The sequence below is a fragment of the Vombatus ursinus genome, unplaced genomic scaffold (assembly GCF_900497805.2).
Source record: "Vombatus ursinus unplaced genomic scaffold, bare-nosed wombat genome assembly UNPS02010284.1, whole genome shotgun sequence".
Taxonomy (NCBI): Eukaryota; Metazoa; Chordata; class Mammalia; order Diprotodontia; family Vombatidae; genus Vombatus; species Vombatus ursinus.
Genome location: NW_020950062.1, coordinates 1,513,550 through 1,523,492, shown reverse-complemented (window position 1 = coordinate 1,523,492; position 9,943 = coordinate 1,513,550).

The window sequence follows — 9,943 nt, the reverse complement described above, 5'->3', positions numbered from 1 at the left end:
TATAGATAGCTTTGATTTCTTCATCTGAAAATTACCTGTTCATAATTTGATCATTTATCAATTGGGGAATGACTAGTATTCTTATAAATTTGACTCAGTTCTCTTTATATTTGAGAAATAGACCTTTATCAGAGACGCTTGCTGTAAAAATTGTTTCTTGGCTTTCTGCTTTCCTTCTAATCTTGGTTGCATTGGTTTTGTTTGTGAAAAAATTTCTTAATTTAATATAATCAAAATTATCCATTTTACATCTCATAATGCTCTCTATATATTCTTTGGTCATAAATTCTTCCCTTCTCCATAGATCTGACAGGTAAAACTATCCCTTGCTTTCCTAATTTGCTTATGATATCACCCTTTATGTTTAAACCTGTATCCATTTTGACCTTATCTTGGTATATACTATAAGGTGTTGTTCTATTCCTATTTTCAGTCATACTGTTTTCCAGTTTTCTCAACAGTTTTTGTCAAATAGTGAATTCTTATCCCAGAAGTTGGGTTTATCAAACATGATATTGCTTTGGTCATTTGCTACTGTGTCTAGGGGAATAGAACATGTACACAGATGAGCAAATACAAAATATATAAAGTAACGCAAAGTAATTTCCCTGCACAATAATTTCAAGAGAAAGGGAATGCTAACAACTGAGGAATAACTAAAGGTAGGGCTTAGAAGATGGCACCTAAATTGTGTTTTAAATCTAGGGTTTTTCTATGAGGGAGTACATTCCAGTTACGGGGAACACCTATACATATGCATGGAGGTGGGGGACAGGAAATGATGAGATTGGGATCTGGACCACAGAAAGGAAAATCCCTGGACTTTCCCACATGACCAAATCTCTGATGTTCCCCTGGGAAATGAAGGGGTTTACCTTTGCCCCTTTTTCCCTTTTGACCCTTTTCAAAAGGAATTTGGCTCCTTGTTTACAATTCCCAGAAAAACCTCAAAACTTTTAGATTCCTTGTAGATCTTTAAAAGCTTATTCAAATGCGCTTTCCTTCCTGGCCCTGAAAAGAACCTGGCTTCTGTTTGTCTCTCTTTATCTCCCTTTGAAAGCAAACTCCCCCTTCCATTTCCCTTCATTATCTATTCTCATTGTCTGTTCAAATCTCTCAGATATTCCAAATGGTCGCACCTGGACCCTTTTTTCTCAACTGGCCTCTCATTCTACACCCAATTTCCCTTCCATTGTTTTGCCTTCCTGGCCATTTGTCACCCTTAATCCTAGCTAGGTGCCTCAAGGTCCAGGACCCAGGACTTCTGTTCACCCCAGCTTGCTGGCCACTCCCATCCAGATCTCCCTAGGACCTGCCTCCCCTCACCCCAAACTACTTGGCCACTCCTAAATCCCTCCCACAATCTTTCTGTACTTAAGATCCACCCCAGCCCCCATTCAGACACTGGGAATTTCTCATGCCCCTAGAGGCTGAGATTCTCATGCCCGCCAGTCTTTATGGGCATCACCTGGCTTGGGATTCACCTAGCCTCCCCCATTTAGAAGCTGAGGTTTCTTCATGCCCAAAAGGCTAATACTACCTCACAGCTGTCCTTACTAGTGTCACATGGCCCATTTAGCCCCCAGCCCCCATTTAGAAGCTGAGTTGTTCTCAAGCTCATCCTTATGAGCGTCACCTGACCACCTTAGCCCCCATTTAGATCACTGATGTTTGGGTTCCTTGGGAGTCTGGCCTATATGCTTTATCTTTAATAAATTTTTTCTCTGACTGGAAGAAGATCTGGGTTGAATTCTTTCAGGCATATCCACGCTGTGATCTGGGGCTTTTTCCCAGCACCCCAAAACCTCCCGTGAACTTGGGGTGCCTCTGTGCAACTAGGAGCACCCCAAAACCCCCCCACCCCTTCAGAAACACTTAACAGGCCAGTTTGCTAGGAATGGAGAGTGTGATAGAAATTAATATGAAATAAGACTGAAAGGTAATAGAGAACCATATTGTGAAGGGTTTGGAATAAAGGGTCATTTACATTATGAATTTTATCCTAAAGGCCATAAGGAGCCATTAAAGATTTTTGAATAAGGGAGTGATATGGTCTGATCTGTGTTTTTTATATTACGGCTTGACTATCTTTTCCATGAAGACATCCCTGAAAATATCACAACCTAGCATTTCAACTTGCTCATTTATTATATACCATTTAGGATTATACTTATCTTAGAATTTAGAGGTAGTAGGGCCCTTAGAGATTATCTACTTCAAACCTTTCATTTTCCAGATAAAGAAACTGAGGTACAGAAAAATGAAGTAATCTGCCCAGGGGTAACACCATTAGTTAGTGTTAGCCATGATTCACACCCAGGTCTCCAGAGTCCAATTCCAGAATTTTTCCCAATGAACTACATTCTGTATCTCCCTCCAACACCATGCAACTAGGCTGGGTGAACCCCAGTGAAAACTGTTTCTTATTCTATCTACCCTTCATATTTCCTCAACATCTAACAAGATGCTAGACACATAGAGAAGGCTTAGTAAATATTGACTGAAGTTGAACTCATGTTAATGGAGGCTACATGACAAGAGTCCCTGGATGTGCAGGCCTAGAAATTGTCATTCTGTCAATACTTTGCCCTGGTCAGACCACATCTAGAGTTGTCTGCTCAGTTTTGGGTACCACATTTTAGAAAACACATTGGTAAAAATAAAGCTACTCCAAAAGGGAGGACCCCGGATATGTGAGAGAACTGGAGATAACACCATAGAGACCAAAAGAAGATTAACCTAAGAAGCAGAAGACTTTAGGGGGAGAAGGGGCCATACTGAAGAAAAGCTCTGTGGAAGATGAATTGAGTTTGTTCTATTGGGCCCCAGAAGGCAGAACTAGAAACAATAGGGAGCAGCTGCCAAAAGATTTCAACTCAATGTAAGATACAACTTCCTAACAATTAGGGCTGACCAATGATGGAATGAGCTGTTTTAGGGAGGTGAGTTTCTTCTTCCCTAGAGGTTCTCAGGATGTGACTAGAATTCAGGGGTGGGGAACTTGCAGCCTTGAGGCCACATGTGGCCTTCTAGGTTCTTGAGTGGGGTCTTTTAACTGAGTCCAAGTTTTACAGAATAAATCCTTTTATTAAGGGGATTTTTTCTATGAAGTTTGGATTCAGTCAAAGGGCCGCACTTGAGGACCTACAGGGCCCGATGTGACCTCGAGGCCAAAAGTTTAGGTCATAAGGCTCTGAGTCTGTATATCCTCCAAAGACTAAGGTGTAATATTGAAATGTTCATAAAATGGGCATTGAGCGAATAGAGTCTTTAATTTAAAATTGCCTGAAGATAGCAGTTTGGGAGCGAGGGGAAAAAAAATCTATCTGGGAGATGTAGTGGAGCAGATTCTTATTGCCATAAGTCAAGAGTTCTTAACCCATGGTCCACCAACTCCCAAAGGATGAGGGATAGATTGCAGGAAGTCTATGAACTTGAATGGAAAAAAATAATGCATTTTATTTTCACTCTCCTCGAACTGAAATTGAGCATTTCCTTCCACTGTGAATGTAGGCAACAACCCATTATCATAAGAAGGGGTCCATTGGATTCACCAGGCTGAAAACAGGGTCCATGACATAGAAAAGGTTAAGAATTCTGCCTTCTTAAGTGATCTCTGAGGTCCTTCTATCTCAGAGATTTTGTGAGGTAGAAGGCATATCTCTACTAACTACGGGTTAGAATAAAGAAAGCAGACATCCCCCAGCAAATGGCCGGAGCTGGCATTAAAAAGAAAAAAAAAAAAAGACCCACCACCTACATCTGACCTAAATCAAGGAGAGAGGTAAGTGGTAAGAATCTCTTGGCTCTCTCCCAAGCTGCTTTCAAGAGGAGCTGATTGCTCAGGGAGGGAAAAACCCCTGCTGAATAGTATTGTTTGTTAGGCTTTGGAACAAAAGGCCATTCACTATGACAATGACAGTGGAGGTACTTAATGGAATTATCTCCTTGTGTTTACAGCCCAGTCCTGGAGCTTCAAAGTGAAATCTCTTCACTTAATGGAGTCATTTTTTTTTTCTTTTGGAAAGTGCCTCAACACATGGATTATCTCCAGGGTTCTGGCAAACTGGATTACATCTCCTGAAAGGAAGTTGAAGGCTTGAGGGAGGGTCTGAGGAGAGGGGCCCTGCTGATTGTGGCTGCTGGAGAGGAAACCGGAGAACTTACTAGGCTTCCTTTTTGGTTACACATCCCAACTCAGCTCCCACCCCCCACCTAGAAGTGTTTGGCCAAAGTGTAAAGTAGCCACCTTCAACCTTTGTAGGGTGTCTGGCAGGTTGCTGGAGGGTGAGATCACAGCAAAAAGGACTGATCACCTTACTTAGACTTCAACACCCATTCCAGGGTCTCTCTTCTTAACAGGGTCAAGGGTATTTGTTGGCTAGAGCTGAGACATTGTACCTGGGGGCTGGAAACAGAGGCACCAAAAAGAATTTAACCCTGGGAAGTCAAATTTAGGCCTGCTTAACCCTGAATCAGGATAGCTAGGTGGGCAGTGGATAGAACATGGGGCTGGAGTCAGGAAAGACCTGAGTTCAAATGTAGTCTCAGACACTTCCTAGCTGTGTGAACCTGGGCAAGTCCTTTAACCTAATTTGCCTTAGTTTTCTCATCTGTGAAATGAGCTGGAGAAGGATATGGCAAACCACTCTAGTATCTTTGCTAAGAAAACCCCAGATGGGGTCACAGAGAGTCAGACTTGACTGAAACGACTAAACAACAAGATCTTGGATCTTGGCAATTGGTCCCATCACTTCTCAGTAAATGGAGAAGAAATGGAAGCAATGTCACATTTTATTTTCTTAGACTCAAATATCACTGCAGATGGGCTCCTTGGAACAAATGCTATGGCGAATCTGGACAGCATACTAAAAAGCGGAGACATCACCTTGCAGACAAAAGCCCATATGGTCAAAGCCATGGTTTTTCCAGTAGCAATGTACGGCTGTAAAATTTGGAGTATGATGAAAGCTAAGCCCTGCAGAATTGATGCTTTTAAATTAGCTAGAGAAGACTTTTGAGACTGCAAAGAGGTAAATCAATCAATACTTAAAGAAATTAATTGAGGTTATTCACTGGAAGGTCAAATACTAAAGCTGAAACTTAAATACTTTGGCCACAAGATGAGAATATGAGAATCATTGGAAAAGACCCTGATGTTGAGAAAGATTGAAGGCAAAATGAAAAGGGGGACAACAGAGAATGAGATGCATAGATAGTGTCATGGAAACAACAAATATGATGGACAGACTTGGAGAGATAGTGGAGCATAGAAGGGCCTGGCATGCTATGGTCCATGGGGTCACAAAGTGTTGGTTTCTGTTTTGTGTTTTTTGTCCTTCTCTGTTTCAAGTGCCTGGTGATATTTCTCAATAGACCAGTCATTTTGAGCCTGGAGACCTTGAAGTCAGTATTCCAGGCAGGATGTTGTAGCCAGTCAGCCCAGCAGAAAAATTCTGAGAAGCTGATGGAGAGTGGACTTAAAATTGAATAAAGCAAAGAATTAAGCAAAACTATATACCTAATCCTCTTCCCATTCTCAGAGACTGAGGTGGTACAAGAGGGAGGGATATTATTCCTCCCACCAATTGGGTGTTTAAGTTGTATATTTGTGATTATACCACTTGAAGTAAATCTATCTTTGAAAAGCTAATTTGCTAGTAGCTAAATGGAACTGGAAAGGCAGAGGACGCACCTGATAAGATAACTGGTGAACTGTAACATACTTGATCCTCAGGCAATGAGGACCATGTTGGTCAAATGAGATAGTTAAAGTGTTTTGTAAATCTTAAAGTTCTATTAAAATAAAATCGTTACTAGTATTACTTGTGTGATCTTGAACCTCAGTTTTCTCGTGTTTCAGAAAAAGAATCAGGCTAGATGGTCTCTGAGGTCCTTGCTCAAAATCTATAATTCAGTGATCTCATTTGATTCTCATATTTCTGTCTTCTAGTTGAGGAAACTGAAGTTCCAAAAGGTAAAGTAAATTGCTCATGGTAAGTGACAGGACCGTTACCTGAACCCAGTTCTTTTTGTTCCAAATAAATTATACTTCAGCTGTCTTATCTAACATTTACTCAGTCCTTATCATACAGCTAACATTTAGAACTTCTCAAACATAGAACACTATTTCAATCCTCCCATCTCTATGGGGTAGATACTAAAATAATTATTATCCTCCTTTTATAGAAGGGGAAACTGAGGTTCACAGAATTTGGGTGGCTTACCCACAATCACGCAATGAATAAATGACAAAAATGGGGCTTGAACCCAGTTCTCTGAAACCTAATTCCACTGTACTTCCCATGACACTACATGATCTCTCAGCAGCCAAAGAAGCAATGATATCTATGCAATACACCTCTGCCAAACAAGAACTTTGTCATCATACTTTCTAGGCGTGGCACATTTCTAGTCCTGTGTCTTCATGAGGAGGAAAATGGAGTGTGGTACATACTAAAATTAAAAAAAAAAATCACTGGTCCCCAAGTAGCTGGCAGTCAAGTCTGATTGAAAGCAAACCTGGCTAAAAGTTCCATGGGACATCTTGGGAAGTTTCTGCCTTATCACAACAATCCGATATGGAAACCATCAAGGCATGTAGAAAGGGCAAGACTCCTAGTGGAAAGGAAGAACATGTATTCCTAATCCCAGCCTAAGGGTCCAGGATGCATCTCCCCAACTCCTAATGCAACCCAAGTCCCAAATCCAGAAGAATCAGTGGACAATGGAACATTAAGATCCTCAAGGAAAGTCATCTCTGTTGTTTTTTTTTTCCTCAACAGAGCCATCCTCTCCATTGGTTGAAAAAGGAATGAGAGTCAGGTAATATTCATGTAAATGCTTGAGGCCCAGAGAAAATAGACTCATTGTATATGCCTGGGCCAAGCTGATGAAATCTGATTGAAAACTCCAAAGGCACTTTACCCTACTACCATTAGAAGCAGGGTCCTTGGGGAATTGAGGGTATATTAATCAGGTCGGTGGCACCGGCTCTGAATTTCTGCTTCCCAGATGGTCAAAATTGTTTCTAAATTCCAAACTGTTTCTTACCCCTTCAGAAGGCAGATTGAAAAGAAAAGTAAATTGCTCTAAAGGGTGTATCAATCCCCTTGGATGCTATTCAAAGGAAATTCATGATCTATGCTGATTTCCTTTGTTGAATGCAAGATTTAGAGTTCTGTTTGTCACATTAAACTATGCTTTCAAATATATGAAGGTAGCTCTGGAGACCAAGGTGCCCCAAATCTGAATTTTTGACCCTACCCCAACTGGCAAATATGAAGATAACTGAGACTGTACATACATATATATATATATATACACATATATATATATGCATAAATAGATAACAATATATTGATATATGTATATAGCAACTTAACTAACAGCATATCTATGAATATATGTATGTATGTACATATATACATATGGTTATATACATATATGGTTAGTTAAGTTGCTATATCATTATACCATATCAACATATACGTATGCTGAATCTCAGTATATATGTGTAATATATATGCATGTGTATATATAGACATATACATGTATATATGTATTACACATATATACATATATATGTATGTGTGTATCTATGTATATGTGAGGGTTTTAAGGGAAAGATAATGAGTTTAGTTTTGGACATGTTGATCTGAAGTTGTCTAAAAGACATCCAGTTTGAAACGCCCAATAGGCAACTAGAGAGGTGAGACTGGATGTCAGCAGAAATGTTAAGGTTGTACAAAAAGATCTGAGAATCTTCTGTATAAAGATGATAATTGGATCTATGGGATTCCTATAAAGTGATATAATTGTAGAGCTCTGAAGGACTTTAGAATTAATCTAGTTCAATTTTATGTATATATATATATATATATATAATTAATTTCATATATACGTAAAGTCATACAGTGACTTCAGACAAGGAACAGAGGTAGCTGTGATTTAATAGAAAAACCCTGGATCTGAAATCAAGGGCCCTGGGTACAAGGCCTGGCTCAACCTTCTCATAGCTGTGTGGCTTTCAGCAAGTCATTTGACCTATTTGAGCCTCAGTTTCTTAATTTATAAAATAATAAAAAGGATATATTACCTAGTATTACCAAGCATTACCTACCTTACAAGCTATTTATGAAGTATCAATAACACAATGGATGTAAAATCAATCAACAAATGTTCATTAAGCATTAGTGTCTCCCAAGCAGTATGCTAGGCTCTGGGGATATGACAAAAATGAAACCATCATTGCCCTCATGGAGCTTACATTCTAATGAAGAGGACAACAAATAAACATATAGGGATGGAAATAAAGAAAAGGTAATTTTTTTTCAACTATTATTATTATTACTATTACCTACCCTCTCCTAGTCTCATTTTCCTCATCAGCAAAATGAGAATGTTGAACTAGATTAATTCTAAAGTCCTTCAGAGATCTACGATCATATCACTTTATAGGAATCTCATGGATCTAATTATCATCTCTATACAGATGATTCTCAGATCTTTTTGTCCAGTCTTAACATTTCTGCTGACATCCAGTCTCTCATCTTCAATTGCCTATTGGGCATTTCAAACTGGATGTGTAAACATCATTAGCTCAACATATCCAAAATGGAATTCATTATCTTTCCCCTAAAGCCCTACCCTCTTCCCAACTGCTCTATTACTGCCATCCTCCCAGTCCCCCAAGCTCACAGCCTAGATGTCATCTTCTCACTCTGTTGTGCCCATTTCCAATCTATTGCCAAGTTTTATAATTTCTACTTTCCGCAAATCTTTCCTATATTCCCCCTACTCTCTTCTGACAGCACTACCGCTCTGGTGTAGATCCTTATCACAATAGCCTGTTGGTTGGTCTGCCAGCCACAATCTTTCCCCATTCCACTCTTATCCTCCACTCAGCTTTCAAATTAATCTTCTTAAAGCAGGTTACATATACATACATACATTTACTAATATGTCATATATCTTCATGTACACATATACACACACAATAAACTCCAGTAGGTCCCTATTATTCTGTTTGGCTTTTAAAGTTCTTCATAACCTGGCCCTTTTTCACTTTCCTTTAATCTTCTCACCCCTTATTCACCCCCGCATGCATTGTGATTCAGTGACAAAAGCCTTCTTGTTGGTCTTCATTCCATCTCCCAATGTGGCCTTTTCACTGATTGTCTGCCATGCCTGGAATTATCTCCTTCTTCTTCTCAGCCTCCTAAATTCCTTAAGCTTCCTTCAAGCCCTAGCTAAAGTCCCATCTTCTACAGGAAGCCTTTCCTGATTCCCTTTAATGCTATTGTCTTCCCTCTGAGATTATCTCCAATTTATCCTATAAATACTTTACTTGTACATACTTGTTTCCACATTGTCTCCCCCTTAGACTGTGAGAGCAGGGATTTCTTTGTATCTCCATTTAGAACAGTGCTTGGCACATAGTAGGTAGTCAGTAAATGCTTGTTGACTTGAAATGTTAAGTAAATTAACCTTTCTGATTTGTTGAGCTTGGTCTATGCCCAGCCTTATCTTACCAAGGTCATTTTCTGTTAGATTTGCTTCTCTGCTGAGCTAAACCAAGTATGACATTTTCACAAGTTGCAAAGGAAAGTTTGGGCCCCAACACTAACTAATTAGGAATTGTCTATCTATAAATGAGAAAAATATTATGCTCTGCATCATAGGAATGTAATATACCAATGATGAATGAGTTAAAATCCACCAAGCAAAGGTCTTGGAATCCCTGGTGCACAAACCCAGTCTTCCGGGGAACTTCTAGACTTAGAAGAAATCTCCATTATAAGGTAAGAAGGAAGCTGTGAAGAAACCACCATCAAACTATAATCTTAAAACTGTGTGGGTTCCCATAACTTGGCAGTAGGAAGGCTGTAATTGGTGGGGGCTGAGGGTGTTGCAGGAAGCTTCCCACCAGGGGCTCTGGCTC